The 21,603-nt window shown below is 55.3% G+C and overlaps 50 non-coding genes across 50 annotated transcripts; all 50 read left to right on the top strand.

The window, feature by feature from the left end:
- Positions 1–266: 266 nt before the first annotated feature.
- Positions 267–338, top strand: TRNAE-CUC (transfer RNA glutamic acid (anticodon CUC)). The gene has a single exon. It is a non-coding gene; the product is annotated as a tRNA-Glu (tRNA).
- A 345-nt stretch (positions 339–683) lies between these two features.
- On the top strand, positions 684–755 carry TRNAE-CUC (transfer RNA glutamic acid (anticodon CUC)). Its single transcript has one exon. It is a non-coding gene; the product is annotated as a tRNA-Glu (tRNA).
- A 345-nt stretch (positions 756–1,100) lies between these two features.
- TRNAE-CUC (transfer RNA glutamic acid (anticodon CUC)) lies at positions 1,101–1,172 on the top strand. The gene has a single exon. It is a non-coding gene; the product is annotated as a tRNA-Glu (tRNA).
- A 345-nt stretch (positions 1,173–1,517) lies between these two features.
- Positions 1,518–1,589, top strand: TRNAE-CUC (transfer RNA glutamic acid (anticodon CUC)). Its single transcript has one exon. It is a non-coding gene; the product is annotated as a tRNA-Glu (tRNA).
- A 345-nt stretch (positions 1,590–1,934) lies between these two features.
- TRNAE-CUC (transfer RNA glutamic acid (anticodon CUC)) lies at positions 1,935–2,006 on the top strand. Its single transcript has one exon. It is a non-coding gene; the product is annotated as a tRNA-Glu (tRNA).
- Positions 2,007–2,351: 345 nt separating this feature from the next.
- Positions 2,352–2,423, top strand: TRNAE-CUC (transfer RNA glutamic acid (anticodon CUC)). The gene has a single exon. It is a non-coding gene; the product is annotated as a tRNA-Glu (tRNA).
- A 345-nt stretch (positions 2,424–2,768) lies between these two features.
- TRNAE-CUC (transfer RNA glutamic acid (anticodon CUC)) lies at positions 2,769–2,840 on the top strand. The gene has a single exon. It is a non-coding gene; the product is annotated as a tRNA-Glu (tRNA).
- A 345-nt stretch (positions 2,841–3,185) lies between these two features.
- Positions 3,186–3,257, top strand: TRNAE-CUC (transfer RNA glutamic acid (anticodon CUC)). Its single transcript has one exon. It is a non-coding gene; the product is annotated as a tRNA-Glu (tRNA).
- A 345-nt stretch (positions 3,258–3,602) lies between these two features.
- TRNAE-CUC (transfer RNA glutamic acid (anticodon CUC)) lies at positions 3,603–3,674 on the top strand. Its single transcript has one exon. It is a non-coding gene; the product is annotated as a tRNA-Glu (tRNA).
- Positions 3,675–4,019: 345 nt separating this feature from the next.
- TRNAE-CUC (transfer RNA glutamic acid (anticodon CUC)) lies at positions 4,020–4,091 on the top strand. The gene has a single exon. It is a non-coding gene; the product is annotated as a tRNA-Glu (tRNA).
- Positions 4,092–4,436: 345 nt separating this feature from the next.
- TRNAE-CUC (transfer RNA glutamic acid (anticodon CUC)) lies at positions 4,437–4,508 on the top strand. The gene has a single exon. It is a non-coding gene; the product is annotated as a tRNA-Glu (tRNA).
- Positions 4,509–4,853: 345 nt separating this feature from the next.
- TRNAE-CUC (transfer RNA glutamic acid (anticodon CUC)) lies at positions 4,854–4,925 on the top strand. Its single transcript has one exon. It is a non-coding gene; the product is annotated as a tRNA-Glu (tRNA).
- Positions 4,926–5,270: 345 nt separating this feature from the next.
- Positions 5,271–5,342, top strand: TRNAE-CUC (transfer RNA glutamic acid (anticodon CUC)). The gene has a single exon. It is a non-coding gene; the product is annotated as a tRNA-Glu (tRNA).
- A 345-nt stretch (positions 5,343–5,687) lies between these two features.
- On the top strand, positions 5,688–5,759 carry TRNAE-CUC (transfer RNA glutamic acid (anticodon CUC)). Its single transcript has one exon. It is a non-coding gene; the product is annotated as a tRNA-Glu (tRNA).
- A 345-nt stretch (positions 5,760–6,104) lies between these two features.
- On the top strand, positions 6,105–6,176 carry TRNAE-CUC (transfer RNA glutamic acid (anticodon CUC)). Its single transcript has one exon. It is a non-coding gene; the product is annotated as a tRNA-Glu (tRNA).
- Positions 6,177–6,521: 345 nt separating this feature from the next.
- TRNAE-CUC (transfer RNA glutamic acid (anticodon CUC)) lies at positions 6,522–6,593 on the top strand. The gene has a single exon. It is a non-coding gene; the product is annotated as a tRNA-Glu (tRNA).
- A 345-nt stretch (positions 6,594–6,938) lies between these two features.
- TRNAE-CUC (transfer RNA glutamic acid (anticodon CUC)) lies at positions 6,939–7,010 on the top strand. The gene has a single exon. It is a non-coding gene; the product is annotated as a tRNA-Glu (tRNA).
- A 345-nt stretch (positions 7,011–7,355) lies between these two features.
- On the top strand, positions 7,356–7,427 carry TRNAE-CUC (transfer RNA glutamic acid (anticodon CUC)). Its single transcript has one exon. It is a non-coding gene; the product is annotated as a tRNA-Glu (tRNA).
- A 345-nt stretch (positions 7,428–7,772) lies between these two features.
- TRNAE-CUC (transfer RNA glutamic acid (anticodon CUC)) lies at positions 7,773–7,844 on the top strand. The gene has a single exon. It is a non-coding gene; the product is annotated as a tRNA-Glu (tRNA).
- Positions 7,845–8,189: 345 nt separating this feature from the next.
- TRNAE-CUC (transfer RNA glutamic acid (anticodon CUC)) lies at positions 8,190–8,261 on the top strand. The gene has a single exon. It is a non-coding gene; the product is annotated as a tRNA-Glu (tRNA).
- A 345-nt stretch (positions 8,262–8,606) lies between these two features.
- On the top strand, positions 8,607–8,678 carry TRNAE-CUC (transfer RNA glutamic acid (anticodon CUC)). The gene has a single exon. It is a non-coding gene; the product is annotated as a tRNA-Glu (tRNA).
- A 345-nt stretch (positions 8,679–9,023) lies between these two features.
- TRNAE-CUC (transfer RNA glutamic acid (anticodon CUC)) lies at positions 9,024–9,095 on the top strand. Its single transcript has one exon. It is a non-coding gene; the product is annotated as a tRNA-Glu (tRNA).
- Positions 9,096–9,440: 345 nt separating this feature from the next.
- Positions 9,441–9,512, top strand: TRNAE-CUC (transfer RNA glutamic acid (anticodon CUC)). The gene has a single exon. It is a non-coding gene; the product is annotated as a tRNA-Glu (tRNA).
- Positions 9,513–9,857: 345 nt separating this feature from the next.
- TRNAE-CUC (transfer RNA glutamic acid (anticodon CUC)) lies at positions 9,858–9,929 on the top strand. Its single transcript has one exon. It is a non-coding gene; the product is annotated as a tRNA-Glu (tRNA).
- A 345-nt stretch (positions 9,930–10,274) lies between these two features.
- On the top strand, positions 10,275–10,346 carry TRNAE-CUC (transfer RNA glutamic acid (anticodon CUC)). Its single transcript has one exon. It is a non-coding gene; the product is annotated as a tRNA-Glu (tRNA).
- A 345-nt stretch (positions 10,347–10,691) lies between these two features.
- On the top strand, positions 10,692–10,763 carry TRNAE-CUC (transfer RNA glutamic acid (anticodon CUC)). The gene has a single exon. It is a non-coding gene; the product is annotated as a tRNA-Glu (tRNA).
- A 345-nt stretch (positions 10,764–11,108) lies between these two features.
- On the top strand, positions 11,109–11,180 carry TRNAE-CUC (transfer RNA glutamic acid (anticodon CUC)). Its single transcript has one exon. It is a non-coding gene; the product is annotated as a tRNA-Glu (tRNA).
- Positions 11,181–11,525: 345 nt separating this feature from the next.
- Positions 11,526–11,597, top strand: TRNAE-CUC (transfer RNA glutamic acid (anticodon CUC)). The gene has a single exon. It is a non-coding gene; the product is annotated as a tRNA-Glu (tRNA).
- A 762-nt stretch (positions 11,598–12,359) lies between these two features.
- TRNAE-CUC (transfer RNA glutamic acid (anticodon CUC)) lies at positions 12,360–12,431 on the top strand. Its single transcript has one exon. It is a non-coding gene; the product is annotated as a tRNA-Glu (tRNA).
- Positions 12,432–12,776: 345 nt separating this feature from the next.
- On the top strand, positions 12,777–12,848 carry TRNAE-CUC (transfer RNA glutamic acid (anticodon CUC)). Its single transcript has one exon. It is a non-coding gene; the product is annotated as a tRNA-Glu (tRNA).
- Positions 12,849–13,193: 345 nt separating this feature from the next.
- On the top strand, positions 13,194–13,265 carry TRNAE-CUC (transfer RNA glutamic acid (anticodon CUC)). The gene has a single exon. It is a non-coding gene; the product is annotated as a tRNA-Glu (tRNA).
- Positions 13,266–13,610: 345 nt separating this feature from the next.
- TRNAE-CUC (transfer RNA glutamic acid (anticodon CUC)) lies at positions 13,611–13,682 on the top strand. The gene has a single exon. It is a non-coding gene; the product is annotated as a tRNA-Glu (tRNA).
- A 345-nt stretch (positions 13,683–14,027) lies between these two features.
- TRNAE-CUC (transfer RNA glutamic acid (anticodon CUC)) lies at positions 14,028–14,099 on the top strand. Its single transcript has one exon. It is a non-coding gene; the product is annotated as a tRNA-Glu (tRNA).
- Positions 14,100–14,444: 345 nt separating this feature from the next.
- On the top strand, positions 14,445–14,516 carry TRNAE-CUC (transfer RNA glutamic acid (anticodon CUC)). Its single transcript has one exon. It is a non-coding gene; the product is annotated as a tRNA-Glu (tRNA).
- A 345-nt stretch (positions 14,517–14,861) lies between these two features.
- Positions 14,862–14,933, top strand: TRNAE-CUC (transfer RNA glutamic acid (anticodon CUC)). The gene has a single exon. It is a non-coding gene; the product is annotated as a tRNA-Glu (tRNA).
- Positions 14,934–15,278: 345 nt separating this feature from the next.
- TRNAE-CUC (transfer RNA glutamic acid (anticodon CUC)) lies at positions 15,279–15,350 on the top strand. Its single transcript has one exon. It is a non-coding gene; the product is annotated as a tRNA-Glu (tRNA).
- Positions 15,351–15,695: 345 nt separating this feature from the next.
- On the top strand, positions 15,696–15,767 carry TRNAE-CUC (transfer RNA glutamic acid (anticodon CUC)). The gene has a single exon. It is a non-coding gene; the product is annotated as a tRNA-Glu (tRNA).
- Positions 15,768–16,112: 345 nt separating this feature from the next.
- TRNAE-CUC (transfer RNA glutamic acid (anticodon CUC)) lies at positions 16,113–16,184 on the top strand. Its single transcript has one exon. It is a non-coding gene; the product is annotated as a tRNA-Glu (tRNA).
- A 345-nt stretch (positions 16,185–16,529) lies between these two features.
- On the top strand, positions 16,530–16,601 carry TRNAE-CUC (transfer RNA glutamic acid (anticodon CUC)). The gene has a single exon. It is a non-coding gene; the product is annotated as a tRNA-Glu (tRNA).
- A 345-nt stretch (positions 16,602–16,946) lies between these two features.
- On the top strand, positions 16,947–17,018 carry TRNAE-CUC (transfer RNA glutamic acid (anticodon CUC)). The gene has a single exon. It is a non-coding gene; the product is annotated as a tRNA-Glu (tRNA).
- A 345-nt stretch (positions 17,019–17,363) lies between these two features.
- TRNAE-CUC (transfer RNA glutamic acid (anticodon CUC)) lies at positions 17,364–17,435 on the top strand. The gene has a single exon. It is a non-coding gene; the product is annotated as a tRNA-Glu (tRNA).
- Positions 17,436–18,103: 668 nt separating this feature from the next.
- TRNAE-CUC (transfer RNA glutamic acid (anticodon CUC)) lies at positions 18,104–18,175 on the top strand. Its single transcript has one exon. It is a non-coding gene; the product is annotated as a tRNA-Glu (tRNA).
- A 345-nt stretch (positions 18,176–18,520) lies between these two features.
- TRNAE-CUC (transfer RNA glutamic acid (anticodon CUC)) lies at positions 18,521–18,592 on the top strand. Its single transcript has one exon. It is a non-coding gene; the product is annotated as a tRNA-Glu (tRNA).
- A 345-nt stretch (positions 18,593–18,937) lies between these two features.
- TRNAE-CUC (transfer RNA glutamic acid (anticodon CUC)) lies at positions 18,938–19,009 on the top strand. Its single transcript has one exon. It is a non-coding gene; the product is annotated as a tRNA-Glu (tRNA).
- Positions 19,010–19,354: 345 nt separating this feature from the next.
- TRNAE-CUC (transfer RNA glutamic acid (anticodon CUC)) lies at positions 19,355–19,426 on the top strand. Its single transcript has one exon. It is a non-coding gene; the product is annotated as a tRNA-Glu (tRNA).
- Positions 19,427–19,771: 345 nt separating this feature from the next.
- On the top strand, positions 19,772–19,843 carry TRNAE-CUC (transfer RNA glutamic acid (anticodon CUC)). The gene has a single exon. It is a non-coding gene; the product is annotated as a tRNA-Glu (tRNA).
- Positions 19,844–20,188: 345 nt separating this feature from the next.
- Positions 20,189–20,260, top strand: TRNAE-CUC (transfer RNA glutamic acid (anticodon CUC)). Its single transcript has one exon. It is a non-coding gene; the product is annotated as a tRNA-Glu (tRNA).
- A 345-nt stretch (positions 20,261–20,605) lies between these two features.
- Positions 20,606–20,677, top strand: TRNAE-CUC (transfer RNA glutamic acid (anticodon CUC)). The gene has a single exon. It is a non-coding gene; the product is annotated as a tRNA-Glu (tRNA).
- A 345-nt stretch (positions 20,678–21,022) lies between these two features.
- TRNAE-CUC (transfer RNA glutamic acid (anticodon CUC)) lies at positions 21,023–21,094 on the top strand. The gene has a single exon. It is a non-coding gene; the product is annotated as a tRNA-Glu (tRNA).
- A 345-nt stretch (positions 21,095–21,439) lies between these two features.
- On the top strand, positions 21,440–21,511 carry TRNAE-CUC (transfer RNA glutamic acid (anticodon CUC)). The gene has a single exon. It is a non-coding gene; the product is annotated as a tRNA-Glu (tRNA).
- Positions 21,512–21,603: the final 92 nt, after the last annotated feature.

Below are 21,603 nucleotides of genomic sequence, written 5' to 3'. Positions count from 1 at the left end.
CATCGGCCTGGTTTTGTCAGTTCCACTGAGCGTTGTCAAGCTTTTCGCGCTTTTACACCCACATGGCCAACTCGGCCAGCTGTTAAGAGACTAGGACAACCCACTGCTAACCAACTGTAGCTAGAAGAGCCTCCTTCACCCCATTTTGGAGACCTTGGTTCTGAGTGAAGAAAGCCGTATTTGCCCACTCCAAAGCGCCTCAACGCCATCTTCGGTATGTGCCCTTGACTTCCTCACGCTTGCCTGGGAAGCACGGGGCACACCTCTCCCTGGTGGTCTAGTGGCTAGGATTCGGCGCTCTCACCGCCGCGGCCCGGGTTCGATTCCCGGTCAGGGAAATTCTTCTTTGCCCTGGTAGTAGCTGGGCACTATCATCTGCGTTTCTGCTTCGTAGAGCCAAGAAAATGCTCCGCCATCCATCGGCCTGGTTTTGTCAGTTCCACTGAGCGTTGTCAAGCTTTTCGCGCTTTTACACCCACATGGCCAACTCGGCCAGCTGTTAAGAGACTAGGACAACCCACTGCTAACCAACTGTAGCTAGAAGAGCCTCCTTCACCCCATTTTGGAGACCTTGGTTCTGAGTGAAGAAAGCCGTATTTGCCCACTCCAAAGCGCCTCAACGCCATCTTCGGTATGTGCCCTTGACTTCCTCGCGCTTGCCTGGGAAGCACGGGGCACACCTCTCCCTGGTGGTCTAGTGGCTAGGATTCGGCGCTCTCACCGCCGCGGCCCGGGTTCGATTCCCGGTCAGGGAAATTCTTCTTTGCCCTGGTAGTAGCTGGGCACTATCATCTGCGTTTCTGCTTCGTAGAGCCAAGAAAATGCTCCGCCATCCATCGGCCTGGTTTTGTCAGTTCCACTGAGCGTTGTCAAGCTTTTCGCGCTTTTACACCCACATGGCCAACTCGGCCAGCTGTTAAGAGACTAGGACAACCCACTGCTAACCAACTGTAGCTAGAAGAGCCTCCTTCACCCCATTTTGGAGACCTTGGTTCTGAGTGAAGAAAGCCGTATTTGCCCACTCCAAAGCGCCTCAACGCCATCTTCGGTATGTGCCCTTGACTTCCTCGCGCTTGCCTGGGAAGCACGGGGCACACCTCTCCCTGGTGGTCTAGTGGCTAGGATTCGGCGCTCTCACCGCCGCGGCCCGGGTTCGATTCCCGGTCAGGGAAATTCTTCTTTGCCCTGGTAGTAGCTGGGCACTATCATCTGCGTTTCTGCTTCGTAGAGCCAAGAAAATGCTCCGCCATCCATCGGCCTGGTTTTGTCAGTTCCACTGAGCGTTGTCAAGCTTTTCGCGCTTTTACACCCACATGGCCAACTCGGCCAGCTGTTAAGAGACTAGGACAACCCACTGCTAACCAACTGTAGCTAGAAGAGCCTCCTTCACCCCATTTTGGAGACCTTGGTTCTGAGTGAAGAAAGCCGTATTTGCCCACTCCAAAGCGCCTCAACGCCATCTTCGGTATGTGCCCTTGACTTCCTCGCGCTTGCCTGGGAAGCACGGGGCACACCTCTCCCTGGTGGTCTAGTGGCTAGGATTCGGCGCTCTCACCGCCGCGGCCCGGGTTCGATTCCCGGTCAGGGAAATTCTTCTTTGCCCTGGTAGTAGCTGGGCACTATCATCTGCGTTTCTGCTTCGTAGAGCCAAGAAAATGCTCCGCCATCCATCGGCCTGGTTTTGTCAGTTCCACTGAGCGTTGTCAAGCTTTTCGCGCTTTTACACCCACATGGCCAACTCGGCCAGCTGTTAAGAGACTAGGACAACCCACTGCTAACCAACTGTAGCTAGAAGAGCCTCCTTCACCCCATTTTGGAGACCTTGGTTCTGAGTGAAGAAAGCCGTATTTGCCCACTCCAAAGCGCCTCAACGCCATCTTCGGTATGTGCCCTTGACTTCCTCACGCTTGCCTGGGAAGCACGGGGCACACCTCTCCCTGGTGGTCTAGTGGCTAGGATTCGGCGCTCTCACCGCCGCGGCCCGGGTTCGATTCCCGGTCAGGGAAATTCTTCTTTGCCCTGGTAGTAGCTGGGCACTATCATCTGCGTTTCTGCTTCGTAGAGCCAAGAAAATGCTCCGCCATCCATCGGCCTGGTTTTGTCAGTTCCACTGAGCGTTGTCAAGCTTTTCGCGCTTTTACACCCACATGGCCAACTCGGCCAGCTGTTAAGAGACTAGGACAACCCACTGCTAACCAACTGTAGCTAGAAGAGCCTCCTTCACCCCATTTTGGAGACCTTGGTTCTGAGTGAAGAAAGCCGTATTTGCCCACTCCAAAGCGCCTCAACGCCATCTTCGGTATGTGCCCTTGACTTCCTCGCGCTTGCCTGGGAAGCACGGGGCACACCTCTCCCTGGTGGTCTAGTGGCTAGGATTCGGCGCTCTCACCGCCGCGGCCCGGGTTCGGTTCCCGGTCAGGGAAATTCTTCTTTGCCCTGGTAGTAGCTGGGCACTATCATCTGCGTTTCTGCTTCGTAGAGCCAAGAAAATGCTCCGCCATCCATCGGCCTGGTTTTGTCAGTTCCACTGAGCGTTGTCAAGCTTTTCGCGCTTTTACACCCACATGGCCAACTCGGCCAGCTGTTAAGAGACTAGGACAACCCACTGCTAACCAACTGTAGCTAGAAGAGCCTCCTTCACCCCATTTTGGAGACCTTGGTTCTGAGTGAAGAAAGCCGTATTTGCCCACTCCAAAGCGCCTCAACGCCATCTTCGGTATGTGCCCTTGACTTCCTCGCGCTTGCCTGGGAAGCACGGGGCACACCTCTCCCTGGTGGTCTAGTGGCTAGGATTCGGCGCTCTCACCGCCGCGGCCCGGGTTCGATTCCCGGTCAGGGAAATTCTTCTTTGCCCTGGTAGTAGCTGGGCACTATCATCTGCGTTTCTGCTTCGTAGAGCCAAGAAAATGCTCCGCCATCCATCGGCCTGGTTTTGTCAGTTCCACTGAGCGTTGTCAAGCTTTTCGCGCTTTTACACCCACATGGCCAACTCGGCCAGCTGTTAAGAGACTAGGACAACCCACTGCTAACCAACTGTAGCTAGAAGAGCCTCCTTCACCCCATTTTGGAGACCTTGGTTCTGAGTGAAGAAAGCCGTATTTGCCCACTCCAAAGCGCCTCAACGCCATCTTCGGTATGTGCCCTTGACTTCCTCGCGCTTGCCTGGGAAGCACGGGGCACACCTCTCCCTGGTGGTCTAGTGGCTAGGATTCGGCGCTCTCACCGCCGCGGCCCGGGTTCGATTCCCGGTCAGGGAAATTCTTCTTTGCCCTGGTAGTAGCTGGGCACTATCATCTGCGTTTCTGCTTCGTAGAGCCAAGAAAATGCTCCGCCATCCATCGGCCTGGTTTTGTCAGTTCCACTGAGCGTTGTCAAGCTTTTCGCGCTTTTACACCCACATGGCCAACTCGGCCAGCTGTTAAGAGACTAGGACAACCCACTGCTAACCAACTGTAGCTAGAAGAGCCTCCTTCACCCCATTTTGGAGACCTTGGTTCTGAGTGAAGAAAGCCGTATTTGCCCACTCCAAAGCGCCTCAACGCCATCTTCGGTATGTGCCCTTGACTTCCTCGCGCTTGCCTGGGAAGCACGGGGCACACCTCTCCCTGGTGGTCTAGTGGCTAGGATTCGGCGCTCTCACCGCCGCGGCCCGGGTTCGATTCCCGGTCAGGGAAATTCTTCTTTGCCCTGGTAGTAGCTGGGCACTATCATCTGCGTTTCTGCTTCGTAGAGCCAAGAAAATGCTCCGCCATCCATCGGCCTGGTTTTGTCAGTTCCACTGAGCGTTGTCAAGCTTTTCGCGCTTTTACACCCACATGGCCAACTCGGCCAGCTGTTAAGAGACTAGGACAACCCACTGCTAACCAACTGTAGCTAGAAGAGCCTCCTTCACCCCATTTTGGAGACCTTGGTTCTGAGTGAAGAAAGCCGTATTTGCCCACTCCAAAGCGCCTCAACGCCATCTTCGGTATGTGCCCTTGACTTCCTCGCGCTTGCCTGGGAAGCACGGGGCACACCTCTCCCTGGTGGTCTAGTGGCTAGGATTCGGCGCTCTCACCGCCGCGGCCCGGGTTCGATTCCCGGTCAGGGAAATTCTTCTTTGCCCTGGTAGTAGCTGGGCACTATCATCTGCGTTTCTGCTTCGTAGAGCCAAGAAAATGCTCCGCCATCCATCGGCCTGGTTTTGTCAGTTCCACTGAGCGTTGTCAAGCTTTTCGCGCTTTTACACCCACATGGCCAACTCGGCCAGCTGTTAAGAGACTAGGACAACCCACTGCTAACCAACTGTAGCTAGAAGAGCCTCCTTCACCCCATTTTGGAGACCTTGGTTCTGAGTGAAGAAAGCCGTATTTGCCCACTCCAAAGCGCCTCAACGCCATCTTCGGTATGTGCCCTTGACTTCCTCACGCTTGCCTGGGAAGCACGGGGCACACCTCTCCCTGGTGGTCTAGTGGCTAGGATTCGGCGCTCTCACTGCCGCGGCCCGGGTTCGATTCCCGGTCAGGGAAATTCTTCTTTGCCCTGGTAGTAGCTGGGCACTATCATCTGCGTTTCTGCTTCGTAGAGCCAAGAAAATGCTCCGCCATCCATCGGCCTGGTTTTGTCAGTTCCACTGAGCGTTGTCAAGCTTTTCGCGCTTTTACACCCACATGGCCAACTCGGCCAGCTGTTAAGAGACTAGGACAACCCACTGCTAACCAACTGCAGCTAGAAGAGCCTCCTTCACCCCATTTTGGAGACCTTGGTTCTGAGTGAAGAAAGCCGTATTTGCCCACTCCAAAGCGCCTCAACGCCATCTTCGGTATGTGCCCTTGACTTCCTCGCGCTTGCCTGGGAAGCACGGGGCACACCTCTCCCTGGTGGTCTAGTGGCTAGGATTCGGCGCTCTCACCGCCGCGGCCCGGGTTCGATTCCCGGTCAGGGAAATTCTTCTTTGCCCTGGTAGTAGCTGGGCACTATCATCTGCGTTTCTGCTTCGTAGAGCCAAGAAAATGCTCCGCCATCCATCGGCCTGGTTTTGTCAGTTCCACTGAGCGTTGTCAAGCTTTTCGCGCTTTTACACCCACATGGCCAACTCGGCCAGCTGTTAAGAGACTAGGACAACCCACTGCTAACCAACTGTAGCTAGAAGAGCCTCCTTCACCCCATTTTGGAGACCTTGGTTCTGAGTGAAGAAAGCCGTATTTGCCCACTCCAAAGCGCCTCAACGCCATCTTCGGTATGTGCCCTTGACTTCCTCGCGCTTGCCTGGGAAGCACGGGGCACACCTCTCCCTGGTGGTCTAGTGGCTAGGATTCGGCGCTCTCACCGCCGCGGCCCGGGTTCGGTTCCCGGTCAGGGAAATTCTTCTTTGCCCTGGTAGTAGCTGGGCACTATCATCTGCGTTTCTGCTTCGTAGAGCCAAGAAAATGCTCCGCCATCCATCGGCCTGGTTTTGTCAGTTCCACTGAGCGTTGTCAAGCTTTTCGCGCTTTTACACCCACATGGCCAACTCGGCCAGCTGTTAAGAGACTAGGACAACCCACTGCTAACCAACTGTAGCTAGAAGAGCCTCCTTCACCCCATTTTGGAGACCTTGGTTCTGAGTGAAGAAAGCCGTATTTGCCCACTCCAAAGCGCCTCAACGCCATCTTCGGTATGTGCCCTTGACTTCCTCGCGCTTGCCTGGGAAGCACGGGGCACACCTCTCCCTGGTGGTCTAGTGGCTAGGATTCGGCGCTCTCACCGCCGCGGCCCGGGTTCGATTCCCGGTCAGGGAAATTCTTCTTTGCCCTGGTAGTAGCTGGGCACTATCATCTGCGTTTCTGCTTCGTAGAGCCAAGAAAATGCTCCGCCATCCATCGGCCTGGTTTTGTCAGTTCCACTGAGCGTTGTCAAGCTTTTCGCGCTTTTACACCCACATGGCCAACTCGGCCAGCTGTTAAGAGACTAGGACAACCCACTGCTAACCAACTGTAGCTAGAAGAGCCTCCTTCACCCCATTTTGGAGACCTTGGTTCTGAGTGAAGAAAGCCGTATTTGCCCACTCCAAAGCGCCTCAACGCCATCTTCGGTATGTGCCCTTGACTTCCTCACGCTTGCCTGGGAAGCACGGGGCACACCTCTCCCTGGTGGTCTAGTGGCTAGGATTCGGCGCTCTCACCGCCGCGGCCCGGGTTCGATTCCCGGTCAGGGAAATTCTTCTTTGCCCTGGTAGTAGCTGGGCACTATCATCTGCGTTTCTGCTTCGTAGAGCCAAGAAAATGCTCCGCCATCCATCGGCCTGGTTTTGTCAGTTCCACTGAGCGTTGTCAAGCTTTTCGCGCTTTTACACCCACATGGCCAACTCGGCCAGCTGTTAAGAGACTAGGACAACCCACTGCTAACCAACTGTAGCTAGAAGAGCCTCCTTCACCCCATTTTGGAGACCTTGGTTCTGAGTGAAGAAAGCCGTATTTGCCCACTCCAAAGCGCCTCAACGCCATCTTCGGTATGTGCCCTTGACTTCCTCGCGCTTGCCTGGGAAGCACGGGGCACACCTCTCCCTGGTGGTCTAGTGGCTAGGATTCGGCGCTCTCACCGCCGCGGCCCGGGTTCGATTCCCGGTCAGGGAAATTCTTCTTTGCCCTGGTAGTAGCTGGGCACTATCATCTGCGTTTCTGCTTCGTAGAGCCAAGAAAATGCTCCGCCATCCATCGGCCTGGTTTTGTCAGTTCCACTGAGCGTTGTCAAGCTTTTCGCGCTTTTACACCCACATGGCCAACTCGGCCAGCTGTTAAGAGACTAGGACAACCCACTGCTAACCAACTGTAGCTAGAAGAGCCTCCTTCACCCCATTTTGGAGACCTTGGTTCTGAGTGAAGAAAGCCGTATTTGCCCACTCCAAAGCGCCTCAACGCCATCTTCGGTATGTGCCCTTGACTTCCTCGCGCTTGCCTGGGAAGCACGGGGCACACCTCTCCCTGGTGGTCTAGTGGCTAGGATTCGGCGCTCTCACCGCCGCGGCCCGGGTTCGATTCCCGGTCAGGGAAATTCTTCTTTGCCCTGGTAGTAGCTGGGCACTATCATCTGCGTTTCTGCTTCGTAGAGCCAAGAAAATGCTCCGCCATCCATCGGCCTGGTTTTGTCAGTTCCACTGAGCGTTGTCAAGCTTTTCGCGCTTTTACACCCACATGGCCAACTCGGCCAGCTGTTAAGAGACTAGGACAACCCACTGCTAACCAACTGTAGCTAGAAGAGCCTCCTTCACCCCATTTTGGAGACCTTGGTTCTGAGTGAAGAAAGCCGTATTTGCCCACTCCAAAGCGCCTCAACGCCATCTTCGGTATGTGCCCTTGACTTCCTCGCGCTTGCCTGGGAAGCACGGGGCACACCTCTCCCTGGTGGTCTAGTGGCTAGGATTCGGCGCTCTCACCGCCGCGGCCCGGGTTCGATTCCCGGTCAGGGAAATTCTTCTTTGCCCTGGTAGTAGCTGGGCACTATCATCTGCGTTTCTGCTTCGTAGAGCCAAGAAAATGCTCCGCCATCCATCGGCCTGGTTTTGTCAGTTCCACTGAGCGTTGTCAAGCTTTTCGCGCTTTTACACCCACATGGCCAACTCGGCCAGCTGTTAAGAGACTAGGACAACCCACTGCTAACCAACTGTAGCTAGAAGAGCCTCCTTCACCCCATTTTGGAGACCTTGGTTCTGAGTGAAGAAAGCCGTATTTGCCCACTCCAAAGCGCCTCAACGCCATCTTCGGTATGTGCCCTTGACTTCCTCGCGCTTGCCTGGGAAGCACGGGGCACACCTCTCCCTGGTGGTCTAGTGGCTAGGATTCGGCGCTCTCACCGCCGCGGCCTGGGTTCGATTCCCGGTCAGGGAAATTCTTCTTTGCCCTGGTAGTAGCTGGGCACTATCATCTGCGTTTCTGCTTCGTAGAGCCAAGAAAATGCTCCGCCATCCATCGGCCTGGTTTTGTCAGTTCCACTGAGCGTTGTCAAGCTTTTCGCGCTTTTACACCCACATGGCCAACTCGGCCAGCTGTTAAGAGACTAGGACAACCCACTGCTAACCAACTGTAGCTAGAAGAGCCTCCTTCACCCCATTTTGGAGACCTTGGTTCTGAGTGAAGAAAGCCGTATTTGCCCACTCCAAAGCGCCTCAACGCCATCTTCGGTATGTGCCCTTGACTTCCTCGCGCTTGCCTGGGAAGCACGGGGCACACCTCTCCCTGGTGGTCTAGTGGCTAGGATTCGGCGCTCTCACCGCCGCGGCCCGGGTTCGATTCCCGGTCAGGGAAATTCTTCTTTGCCCTGGTAGTAGCTGGGCACTATCATCTGCGTTTCTGCTTCGTAGAGCCAAGAAAATGCTCCGCCATCCATCGGCCTGGTTTTGTCAGTTCCACTGAGCGTTGTCAAGCTTTTCGCGCTTTTACACCCACATGGCCAACTCGGCCAGCTGTTAAGAGACTAGGACAACCCACTGCTAACCAACTGTAGCTAGAAGAGCCTCCTTCACCCCATTTTGGAGACCTTGGTTCTGAGTGAAGAAAGCCGTATTTGCCCACTCCAAAGCGCCTCAACGCCATCTTCGGTATGTGCCCTTGACTTCCTCGCGCTTGCCTGGGAAGCACGGGGCACACCTCTCCCTGGTGGTCTAGTGGCTAGGATTCGGCGCTCTCACCGCCGCGGCCCGGGTTCGATTCCCGGTCAGGGAAATTCTTCTTTGCCCTGGTAGTAGCTGGGCACTATCATCTGCGTTTCTGCTTCGTAGAGCCAAGAAAATGCTCCGCCATCCATCGGCCTGGTTTTGTCAGTTCCACTGAGCGTTGTCAAGCTTTTCGCGCTTTTACACCCACATGGCCAACTCGGCCAGCTGTTAAGAGACTAGGACAACCCACTGCTAACCAACTGTAGCTAGAAGAGCCTCCTTCACCCCATTTTGGAGACCTTGGTTCTGAGTGAAGAAAGCCGTATTTGCCCACTCCAAAGCGCCTCAACGCCATCTTCGGTATGTGCCCTTGACTTCCTCACGCTTGCCTGGGAAGCACGGGGCACACCTCTCCCTGGTGGTCTAGTGGCTAGGATTCGGCGCTCTCACCGCCGCGGCCCGGGTTCGATTCCCGGTCAGGGAAATTCTTCTTTGCCCTGGTAGTAGCTGGGCACTATCATCTGCGTTTCTGCTTCGTAGAGCCAAGAAAATGCTCCGCCATCCATCGGCCTGGTTTTGTCAGTTCCACTGAGCGTTGTCAAGCTTTTCGCGCTTTTACACCCACATGGCCAACTCGGCCAGCTGTTAAGAGACTAGGACAACCCACTGCTAACCAACTGTAGCTAGAAGAGCCTCCTTCACCCCATTTTGGAGACCTTGGTTCTGAGTGAAGAAAGCCGTATTTGCCCACTCCAAAGCGCCTCAACGCCATCTTCGGTATGTGCCCTTGACTTCCTCGCGCTTGCCTGGGAAGCACGGGGCACACCTCTCCCTGGTGGTCTAGTGGCTAGGATTCGGCGCTCTCACCGCCGCGGCCCGGGTTCGGTTCCCGGTCAGGGAAATTCTTCTTTGCCCTGGTAGTAGCTGGGCACTATCATCTGCGTTTCTGCTTCGTAGAGCCAAGAAAATGCTCCGCCATCCATCGGCCTGGTTTTGTCAGTTCCACTGAGCGTTGTCAAGCTTTTCGCGCTTTTACACCCACATGGCCAACTCGGCCAGCTGTTAAGAGACTAGGACAACCCACTGCTAACCAACTGTAGCTAGAAGAGCCTCCTTCACCCCATTTTGGAGACCTTGGTTCTGAGTGAAGAAAGCCGTATTTGCCCACTCCAAAGCGCCTCAACGCCATCTTCGGTATGTGCCCTTGACTTCCTCGCGCTTGCCTGGGAAGCACGGGGCACACCTCTCCCTGGTGGTCTAGTGGCTAGGATTCGGCGCTCTCACCGCCGCGGCCCGGGTTCGATTCCCGGTCAGGGAAATTCTTCTTTGCCCTGGTAGTAGCTGGGCACTATCATCTGCGTTTCTGCTTCGTAGAGCCAAGAAAATGCTCCGCCATCCATCGGCCTGGTTTTGTCAGTTCCACTGAGCGTTGTCAAGCTTTTCGCGCTTTTACACCCACATGGCCAACTCGGCCAGCTGTTAAGAGACTAGGACAACCCACTGCTAACCAACTGTAGCTAGAAGAGCCTCCTTCACCCCATTTTGGAGACCTTGGTTCTGAGTGAAGAAAGCCGTATTTGCCCACTCCAAAGCGCCTCAACGCCATCTTCGGTATGTGCCCTTGACTTCCTCACGCTTGCCTGGGAAGCACGGGGCACACCTCTCCCTGGTGGTCTAGTGGCTAGGATTCGGCGCTCTCACCGCCGCGGCCCGGGTTCGATTCCCGGTCAGGGAAATTCTTCTTTGCCCTGGTAGTAGCTGGGCACTATCATCTGCGTTTCTGCTTCGTAGAGCCAAGAAAATGCTCCGCCATCCATCGGCCTGGTTTTGTCAGTTCCACTGAGCGTTGTCAAGCTTTTCGCGCTTTTACACCCACATGGCCAACTCGGCCAGCTGTTAAGAGACTAGGACAACCCACTGCTAACCAACTGTAGCTAGAAGAGCCTCCTTCACCCCATTTTGGAGACCTTGGTTCTGAGTGAAGAAAGCCGTATTTGCCCACTCCAAAGCGCCTCAACGCCATCTTCGGTATGTGCCCTTGACTTCCTCGCGCTTGCCTGGGAAGCACGGGGCACACCTCTCCCTGGTGGTCTAGTGGCTAGGATTCGGCGCTCTCACCGCCGCGGCCCGGGTTCGATTCCCGGTCAGGGAAATTCTTCTTTGCCCTGGTAGTAGCTGGGCACTATCATCTGCGTTTCTGCTTCGTAGAGCCAAGAAAATGCTCCGCCATCCATCGGCCTGGTTTTGTCAGTTCCACTGAGCGTTGTCAAGCTTTTCGCGCTTTTACACCCACATGGCCAACTCGGCCAGCTGTTAAGAGACTAGGACAACCCACTGCTAACCAACTGTAGCTAGAAGAGCCTCCTTCACCCCATTTTGGAGACCTTGGTTCTGAGTGAAGAAAGCCGTATTTGCCCACTCCAAAGCGCCTCAACGCCATCTTCGGTATGTGCCCTTGACTTCCTCGCGCTTGCCTGGGAAGCACGGGGCACACCTCTCCCTGGTGGTCTAGTGGCTAGGATTCGGCGCTCTCACCGCCGCGGCCCGGGTTCGATTCCCGGTCAGGGAAATTCTTCTTTGCCCTGGTAGTAGCTGGGCACTATCATCTGCGTTTCTGCTTCGTAGAGCCAAGAAAATGCTCCGCCATCCATCGGCCTGGTTTTGTCAGTTCCACTGAGCGTTGTCAAGCTTTTCGCGCTTTTACACCCACATGGCCAACTCGGCCAGCTGTTAAGAGACTAGGACAACCCACTGCTAACCAACTGTAGCTAGAAGAGCCTCCTTCACCCCATTTTGGAGACCTTGGTTCTGAGTGAAGAAAGCCGTATTTGCCCACTCCAAAGCGCCTCAACGCCATCTTCGGTATGTGCCCTTGACTTCCTCGCGCTTGCCTGGGAAGCACGGGGCACACCTCTCCCTGGTGGTCTAGTGGCTAGGATTCGGCGCTCTCACCGCCGCGGCCCGGGTTCGATTCCCGGTCAGGGAAATTCTTCTTTGCCCTGGTAGTAGCTGGGCACTATCATCTGCGTTTCTGCTTCGTAGAGCCAAGAAAATGCTCCGCCATCCATCGGCCTGGTTTTGTCAGTTCCACTGAGCGTTGTCAAGCTTTTCGCGCTTTTACACCCACATGGCCAACTCGGCCAGCTGTTAAGAGACTAGGACAACCCACTGCTAACCAACTGTAGCTAGAAGAGCCTCCTTCACCCCATTTTGGAGACCTTGGTTCTGAGTGAAGAAAGCCGTATTTGCCCACTCCAAAGCGCCTCAACGCCATCTTCGGTATGTGCCCTTGACTTCCTCGCGCTTGCCTGGGAAGCACGGGGCACACCTCTCCCTGGTGGTCTAGTGGCTAGGATTCGGCGCTCTTACCGCCGCGGCCCGGGTTCGATTCCCGGTCAGGGAAATTCTTCTTTGCCCTGGTAGTAGCTGGGCACTATCATCTGCGTTTCTGCTTCGTAGAGCCAAGAAAATGCTCCGCCATCCATCGGCCTGGTTTTGTCAGTTCCACTGAGCGTTGTCAAGCTTTTCGCGCTTTTACACCCACATGGCCAACTCGGCCAGCTGTTAAGAGACTAGGACAACCCACTGCTAACCAACTGTAGCTAGAAGAGCCTCCTTCACCCCATTTTGGAGACCTTGGTTCTGAGTGAAGAAAGCCGTATTTGCCCACTCCAAAGCGCCTCAACGCCATCTTCGGTATGTGCCCTTGACTTCCTCGCGCTTGCCTGGGAAGCACGGGGCACACCTCTCCCTGGTGGTCTAGTGGCTAGGATTCGGCGCTCTCACCGCCGCGGCCCGGGTTCGATTCCCGGTCAGGGAAATTCTTCTTTGCCCTGGTAGTAGCTGGGCACTATCATCTGCGTTTCTGCTTCGTAGAGCCAAGAAAATGCTCCGCCATCCATCGGCCTGGTTTTGTCAGTTCCACTGAGCGTTGTCAAGCTTTTCGCGCTTTTACACCCACATGGCCAACTCGGCCAGCTGTTAAGAGACTAGGACAACCCACTGCTAACCAACTGTAGCTAGAAGAGCCTCCTTCACCCCATTTTGGAGACCTTGGTTCTGAGTGAAGAAAGCCGTATTTGCCCACTCCAAAGCGCCTCAACGCCATCTTCGGTATGTGCCCTTGACTTCCTCGCGCTTGCCTGGGAAGCACGGGGCACACCTCTCCCTGGTGGTCTAGTGGCTAGGATTCGGCGCTCTCACCGCCGCGGCCCGGGTTCGATTCCCGGTCAGGGAAATTCTTCTTTGCCCTGGTAGTAGCTGGGCACTATCATCTGCGTTTCTGCTTCGTAGAGCCAAGAAAATGCTCCGCCATCCATCGGCCTGGTTTTGTCAGTTCCACTGAGCGTTGTCAAGCTTTTCGCGCTTTTACACCCACATGGCCAACTCGGCCAGCTGTTAAGAGACTAGGACAACCCACTGCTAACCAACTGTAGCTAGAAGAGCCTCCTTCACCCCATTTTGGAGACCTTGGTTCTGAGTGAAGAAAGCCGTATTTGCCCACTCCAAAGCGCCTCAACGCCATCTTCGGTATGTGCCCTTGACTTCCTCGCGCTTGCCTGGGAAGCACGGGGCACACCTCTCCCTGGTGGTCTAGTGGCTAGGATTCGGCGCTCTCACCGCCGCGGCCCGGGTTCGATTCCCGGTCAGGGAAATTCTTCTTTGCCCTGGTAGTAGCTGGGCACTATCATCTGCGTTTCTGCTTCGTAGAGCCAAGAAAATGCTCCGCCATCCATCGGCCTGGTTTTGTCAGTTCCACTGAGCGTTGTCAAGCTTTTCGCGCTTTTACACCCACATGGCCAACTCGGCCAGCTGTTAAGAGACTAGGACAACCCACTGCTAACCAACTGTAGCTAGAAGAGCCTCCTTCACCCCATTTTGGAGACCTTGGTTCTGAGTGAAGAAAGCCGTATTTGCCCACTCCAAAGCGCCTCAACGCCATCTTCGGTATGTGCCCTTGACTTCCTCACGCTTGCCTGGGAAGCACGGGGCACACCTCTCCCTGGTGGTCTAGTGGCTAGGATTCGGCGCTCTCACCGCCGCGGCCCGGGTTCGATTCCCGGTCAGGGAAATTCTTCTTTGCCCTGGTAGTAGCTGGGCACTATCATCTGCGTTTCTGCTTCGTAGAGCCAAGAAAATGCTCCGCCATCCATCGGCCTGGTTTTGTCAGTTCCACTGAGCGTTGTCAAGCTTTTCGCGCTTTTACACCCACATGGCCAACTCGGCCAGCTGTTAAGAGACTAGGACAACCCACTGCTAACCAACTGTAGCTAGAAGAGCCTCCTTCACCCCATTTTGGAGACCTTGGTTCTGAGTGAAGAAAGCCGTATTTGCCCACTCCAAAGCGCCTCAACGCCATCTTCGGTATGTGCCCTTGACTTCCTCGCGCTTGCCTGGGAAGCACGGGGCACACCTCTCCCTGGTGGTCTAGTGGCTAGGATTCGGCGCTCTCACCGCCGCGGCCCGGGTTCGATTCCCGGTCAGGGAAATTCTTCTTTGCCCTGGTAGTAGCTGGGCACTATCATCTGCGTTTCTGCTTCGTAGAGCCAAGAAAATGCTCCGCCATCCATCGGCCTGGTTTTGTCAGTTCCACTGAGCGTTGTCAAGCTTTTCGCGCTTTTACACCCACATGGCCAACTCGGCCAGCTGTTAAGAGACTAGGACAACCCACTGCTAACCAACTGTAGCTAGAAGAGCCTCCTTCACCCCATTTTGGAGACCTTGGTTCTGAGTGAAGAAAGCCGTATTTGCCCACTCCAAAGCGCCTCAACGCCATCTTCGGTATGTGCCCTTGACTTCCTCGCGCTTGCCTGGGAAGCACGGGGCACACCTCTCCCTGGTGGTCTAGTGGCTAGGATTCGGCGCTCTCACCGCCGCGGCCCGGGTTCGATTCCCGGTCAGGGAAATTCTTCTTTGCCCTGGTAGTAGCTGGGCACTATCATCTGCGTTTCTGCTTCGTAGAGCCAAGAAAATGCTCCGCCATCCATCGGCCTGGTTTTGTCAGTTCCACTGAGCGTTGTCAAGCTTTTCGCGCTTTTACACCCACATGGCCAACTCGGCCAGCTGTTAAGAGACTAGGACAACCCACTGCTAACCAACTGTAGCTAGAAGAGCCTCCTTCACCCCATTTTGGAGACCTTGGTTCTGAGTGAAGAAAGCCGTATTTGCCCACTCCAAAGCGCCTCAACGCCATCTTCGGTATGTGCCCTTGACTTCCTCGCGCTTGCCTGGGAAGCACGGGGCACACCTCTCCCTGGTGGTCTAGTGGCTAGGATTCGGCGCTCTCACCGCCGCGGCCCGGGTTCGATTCCCGGTCAGGGAAATTCTTCTTTGCCCTGGTAGTAGCTGGGCACTATCATCTGCGTTTCTGCTTCGTAGAGCCAAGAAAATGCTCCGCCATCCATCGGCCTGGTTTTGTCAGTTCCACTGAGCGTTGTCAAGCTTTTCGCGCTTTTACACCCACATGGCCAACTCGGCCAGCTGTTAAGAGACTAGGACAACCCACTGCTAACCAACTGTAGCTAGAAGAGCCTCCTTCACCCCATTTTGGAGACCTTGGTTCTGAGTGAAGAAAGCCGTATTTGCCCACTCCAAAGCGCCTCAACGCCATCTTCGGTATGTGCCCTTGACTTCCTCGCGCTTGCCTGGGAAGCACGGGGCACACCTCTCCCTGGTGGTCTAGTGGCTAGGATTCGGCGCTCTCACCGCCGCGGCCCGGGTTCGATTCCCGGTCAGGGAAATTCTTCTTTGCCCTGGTAGTAGCTGGGCACTATCATCTGCGTTTCTGCTTCGTAGAGCCAAGAAAATGCTCCGCCATCCATCGGCCTGGTTTTGTCAGTTCCACTGAGCGTTGTCAAGCTTTTCGCGCTTTTACACCCACATGGCCAACTCGGCCAGCTGTTAAGAGACTAGGACAACCCACTGCTAACCAACTGTAGCTAGAAGAGCCTCCTTCACCCCATTTTGGAGACCTTGGTTCTGAGTGAAGAAAGCCGTATTTGCCCACTCCAAAGCGCCTCAACGCCATCTTCGGTATGTGCCCTTGACTTCCTCGCGCTTGCCTGGGAAGCACGGGGCACACCTCTCCCTGGTGGTCTAGTGGCTAGGATTCGGCGCTCTCACCGCCGCGGCCCGGGTTCGATTCCCGGTCAGGGAAATTCTTCTTTGCCCTGGTAGTAGCTGGGCACTATCATCTGCGTTTCTGCTTCGTAGAGCCAAGAAAATGCTCCGCCATCCATCGGCCTGGTTTTGTCAGTTCCACTGAGCGTTGTCAAGCTTTTCGCGCTTTTACACCCACATGGCCAACTCGGCCAGCTGTTAAGAGACTAGGACAACCCACTGCTAACCAACTGTAGCTAGAAGAGCCTCCTTCACCCCATTTTGGAGACCTTGGTTCTGAGTGAAGAAAGCCGTATTTGCCCACTCCAAAGCGCCTCAACGCCATCTTCGGTATGTGCCCTTGACTTCCTCGCGCTTGCCTGGGAAGCACGGGGCACACCTCTCCCTGGTGGTCTAGTGGCTAGGATTCGGTGCTCTCACCGCCGCGGCCCGGGTTCGGTTCCCGGTCAGGGAAATTCTTCTTTGCCCTGGTAGTAGCTGGGCACTATCATCTGCGTTTCTGCTTCGTAGAGCCAAGAAAATGCTCCGCCATCCATCGGCCTGGTTTTGTCAGTTCCACTGAGCGTTGTCAAGCTTTTCGCGCTTTTACACCCACATGGCCAACTCGGCCAGCTGTTAAGAGACTAGGACAACCCACTGCTAACCAACTGTAGCTAGAAGAGCCTCCTTCACCCCATTTTGGAGACCTTGGTTCTGAGTGAAGAAAGCCGTATTTGCCCACTCCAAAGCGCCTCAACGCCATCTTCGGTATGTGCCCTTGACTTCCTCGCGCTTGCCTGGGAAGCACGGGGCACACCTCTCCCTGGTGGTCTAGTGGCTAGGATTCGGCGCTCTCACCGCCGCGGCCCGGGTTCGATTCCCGGTCAGGGAAATTCTTCTTTGCCCTGGTAGTAGCTGGGCACTATCATCTGCGTTTCTGCTTCGTAGAGCCAAGAAAATGCTCCGCCATCCATCGGCCTGGTTTTGTCAGTTCCACTGAGCGTTGTCAAGCTTTTCGCGCTTTTACACCCACATGGCCAACTCGGCCAGCTGTTAAGAGACTAGGACAACCCACTGCTAACCAACTGTAGCTAGAAGAGCCTCCTTCACCCCATTTTGGAGACCTTGGTTCTGAGTGAAGAAAGCCGTATTTGCCCACTCCAAAGCGCCTCAACGCCATCTTCGGTATGTGCCCTTGACTTCCTCGCGCTTGCCTGGGAAGCACGGGGCACACCTCTCCCTGGTGGTCTAGTGGCTAGGATTCGGCGCTCTCACCGCCGCGGCCCGGGTTCGATTCCCGGTCAGGGAAATTCTTCTTTGCCCTGGTAGTAGCTGGGCACTATCATCTGCGTTTCTGCTTCGTAGAGCCAAGAAAATGCTCCGCCATCCATCGGCCTGGTTTTGTCAGTTCCACTGAGCGTTGTCAAGCTTTTCGCGCTTTTACACCCACATGGCCAACTCGGCCAGCTGTTAAGAGACTAGGACAACCCACTGCTAACCAACTGTAGCTAGAAGAGCCTCCTTCACCCCATTTTGGAGACCTTGGTTCTGAGTGAAGAAAGCCGTATTTGCCCACTCCAAAGCGCCTCAACGCCATCTTCGGTATGTGCCCTTGACTTCCTCACGCTTGCCTGGGAAGCACGGGGCACACCTCTCCCTGGTGGTCTAGTGGCTAGGATTCGGCGCTCTCACCGCCGCGGCCCGGGTTCGATTCCCGGTCAGGGAAATTCTTCTTTGCCCTGGTAGTAGCTGGGCACTATCATCTGCGTTTCTGCTTCGTAGAGCCAAGAAAATGCTCCGCCATCCATCGGCCTGGTTTTGTCAGTTCCACTGAGCGTTGTCAAGCTTTTCGCGCTTTTACACCCACATGGCCAACTCGGCCAGCTGTTAAGAGACTAGGACAACCCACTGCTAACCAACTGTAGCTAGAAGAGCCTCCTTCACCCCATTTTGGAGACCTTGGTTCTGAGTGAAGAAAGCCGTATTTGCCCACTCCAAAGCGCCTCAACTCTCACCGCCGCGGCCCGGGTTCGGTTCCCGGTCAGGGAAATTCTTCTTTGCCCTGGTAGTAGCTGGGCACTATCATCTGCGTTTCTGCTTCGTAGAGCCAAGAAAATGCTCCGCCATCCATCGGCCTGGTTTTGTCAGTTCCACTGAGCGTTGTCAAGCTTTTCGCGCTTTTACACCCACATGGCCAACTCGGCCAGCTGTTAAGAGACTAGGACAACCCACTGCTAACCAACTGTAGCTAGAAGAGCCTCCTTCACCCCATTTTGGAGACCTTGGTTCTGAGTGAAGAAAGCCGTATTTGCCCACTCCAAAGCGCCTCAACGCCATCTTCGGTATGTGCCCTTGACTTCCTCGCGCTTGCCTGGGAAGCACGGGGCACACCTCTCCCTGGTGGTCTAGTGGCTAGGATTCGGCGCTCTCACCGCCGCGGCCCGGGTTCGGTTCCCGGTCAGGGAAATTCTTCTTTGCCCTGGTAGTAGCTGGGCACTATCATCTGCGTTTCTGCTTCGTAGAGCCAAGAAAATGCTCCGCCATCCATCGGCCTGGTTTTGTCAGTTCCACTGAGCGTTGTCAAGCTTTTCGCGCTTTTACACCCACATGGCCAACTCGGCCAGCTGTTAAGAGACTAGGACAACCCACTGCTAACCAACTGTAGCTAGAAGAGCCTCCTTCACCCCATTTTGGAGACCTTGGTTCTGAGTGAAGAAAGCCGTATTTGCCCACTCCAAAGCGCCTCAACGCCATCTTCGGTATGTGCCCTTGACTTCCTCGCGCTTGCCTGGGAAGCACGGGGCACACCTCTCCCTGGTGGTCTAGTGGCTAGGATTCGGCGCTCTCACCGCCGCGGCCCGGGTTCGATTCCCGGTCAGGGAAATTCTTCTTTGCCCTGGTAGTAGCTGGGCACTATCATCTGCGTTTCTGCTTCGTAGAGCCAAGAAAATGCTCCGCCATCCATCGGCCTGGTTTTGTCAGTTCCACTGAGCGTTGTCAAGCTTTTCGCGCTTTTACACCCACATGGCCAACTCGGCCAGCTGTTAAGAGACTAGGACAACCCACTGCTAACCAACTGTAGCTAGAAGAGCCTCCTTCACCCCATTTTGGAGACCTTGGTTCTGAGTGAAGAAAGCCGTATTTGCCCACTCCAAAGCGCCTCAACGCCATCTTCGGTATGTGCCCTTGACTTCCTCGCGCTTGCCTGGGAAGCACGGGGCACACCTCTCCCTGGTGGTCTAGTGGCTAGGATTCGGCGCTCTCACCGCCGCGGCCCGGGTTCGGTTCCCGGTCAGGGAAATTCTTCTTTGCCCTGGTAGTAGCTGGGCACTATCATCTGCGTTTCTGCTTCGTAGAGCCAAGAAAATGCTCCGCCATCCATCGGCCTGGTTTTGTCAGTTCCACTGAGCGTTGTCAAGCTTTTCGCGCTTTTACACCCACATGGCCAACTCGGCCAGCTGTTAAGAGACTAGGACAACCCACTGCTAACCAACTGTAGCTAGAAGAGCCTCCTTCACCCCATTTTGGAGACCTTGGTTCTGAGTGAAGAAAGCCGTATTTGCCCACTCCAAAGCGCCTCAACGCCATCTTCGGTATGTGCCCTTGACTTCCTCGCGCTTGCCTGGGAAGCACGGGGCACACCTCTCCCTGGTGGTCTAGTGGCTAGGATTCGGCGCTCTCACCGCCGCGGCCCGGGTTCGATTCCCGGTCAGGGAAATTCTTCTTTGCCCTGGTAGTAGCTGGGCACTATCATCTGCGTTTCTGCTTCGTAGAGCCAAGAAAATGCTCCGCCATCCATCGGCCTGGTTTTGTCAGTTCCACTGAGCGTTGTCAAGCTTTTCGCGCTTTTACACCCACATGGCCAACTCGGCCAGCTGTTAAGAGACTAGGACAACCCACTGCTAACCAACTGTAGCTAGAAGAGCCTCCTTCACCCCATTTTGGAGACCTTGGTTCTGAGTGAAGAAAGCCGTATTTGCCCACTCCAAAGCGCCTCAACGCCATCTTCGGTATGTGCCCTTGACTTCCTCGCGCTTGCCTGGGAAGCACGGGGCACACCTCTCCCTGGTGGTCTAGTGGCTAGGATTCGGCGCTCTCACCGCCGCGGCCCGGGTTCGATTCCCGGTCAGGGAAATTCTTCTTTGCCCTGGTAGTAGCTGGGCACTATCATCTGCGTTTCTGCTTCGTAGAGCCAAGAAAATGCTCCGCCATCCATCGGCCTGGTTTTGTCAGTTCCACTGAGCGTTGTCAAGCTTTTCGCGCTTTTACACCCACATGGCCAACTCGGCCAGCTGTTAAGAGACTAGGACAACCCACTGCTAACCAACTGTAGCTAGAAGAGCCTCCTTCACCCCATTTTGGAGACCTTGGTTCTGAGTGAAGAAAGCCGTATTTGCCCACTCCAAAGCGCCTCAACGCCATCTTCGGTATGTGCCCTTGACTTCCTCGCGCTTGCCTGGGAAGCACGGGGCACACCTCTCCCTGGTGGTCTAGTGGCTAGGATTCGGCGCTCTCACCGCCGCGGCCCGGGTTCGATTCCCGGTCAGGGAAATTCTTCTTTGCCCTGGTAGTAGCTGGGCACTATCATCTGCGTTTCTGCTTCGTAGAGCCAAGAAAATGCTCCGCCATCCATCGGCCTGGTTTTGTCAGTTCCACTGAGCGTTGTCAAGCTTTTCGCGCTTTTACACCCACATGGCCAACTCGGCCAGCTGTTAAGAGACTAGGACAACCCACTGCTAACCAACTGTAGCTAGAAGAGCCTCCTTCACCCCATTTTGGAGACCTTGGTTCTGAGTGAAGAAAGCCGTATTTGCCCACTCCAAAGCGCCTCAACGCCATCTTCGGTATGTGCCCTTGACTTCCTCGCGCTTGCCTGGGAAGCACGGGGCACACCTCTCCCTGGTGGTCTAGTGGCTAGGATTCGGCGCTCTCACCGCCGCGGCCCGGGTTCGATTCCCGGTCAGGGAAATTCTTCTTTGCCCTGGTAGTAGCTGGGCACTATCATCTGCGTTTCTGCTTCGTAGAGCCAAGAAAATGCTCCGCCATCCATCGGCCTGGTTTTGTCAGTTCCACTGAGCGTTGTCAAGCTTTTCGCGCTTTTACACCCACATGGCCAACTCGGCCAGCTGTTAAGAGACTAGGACAACCCACTGCTAACCAACTGTAGCTAGAAGAGCCTCCTTCACCCCATTTTGGAGACCTTGGTTCTGAGTGAAGAAAGCCGTATTTGCCCACTCCAAAGCGCCTCAACGCCATCTTCGGTATGTGCCCTTGACTTCCTCGCGCTTGCCTGGGAAGCACGGGGCACACCTCTCCCTGGTGGTCTAGTGGCTAGGATTCGGCGCTCTCACCGCCGCGGCCCGGGTTCGATTCCCGGTCAGGGAAATTCTTCTTTGCCCTGGTAGTAGCTGGGCACTATCATCTGCGTTTCTGCTTCGTAGAGCCAAGAAAATGCTCCGCCATCCATCGGCCTGGTTTTGTCAGTTCCACTGAGCGTTGTCAAGCTTTTCGCGCTTTTACACCCACATGGCCAACTCGGCCAGCTGTTAAGAGACTAGGACAACCCACTGCTAACCAACTGTAGCTAGAAGAGCCTCCTTCACCCCATTTTGGAGACCTTGGTTCTGAGTGAAGAAAGCCGTATTTGCCCACTCCAAAGCGCCTCAACGCCATCTTCGGTATGTGCCCTTGACTTCCTCGCGCTTGCCTGGGAAGCACGGGGCACACCTCTCCCTGGTGGTCTAGTGGCTAGGATTCGGCGCTCTCACCGCCGCGGCCCGGGTTCGATTCCCGGTCAGGGAAATTCTTCTTTGCCCTGGTAGTAGCTGGGCACTATCATCTGCGTTTCTGCTTCGTAGAGCCAAGAAAATGCTCCGCCATCCATCGGCCTGGTT

Source organism: Aquarana catesbeiana, linkage group LG09 (assembly GCF_042186555.1).
Source record: "Aquarana catesbeiana isolate 2022-GZ linkage group LG09, ASM4218655v1, whole genome shotgun sequence".
Taxonomy (NCBI): domain Eukaryota; kingdom Metazoa; phylum Chordata; class Amphibia; order Anura; family Ranidae; genus Aquarana; species Aquarana catesbeiana.
Note: the sequence above shows the minus strand (reverse complement) of the source record. Positions and strands in the feature narration are given on the sequence as shown.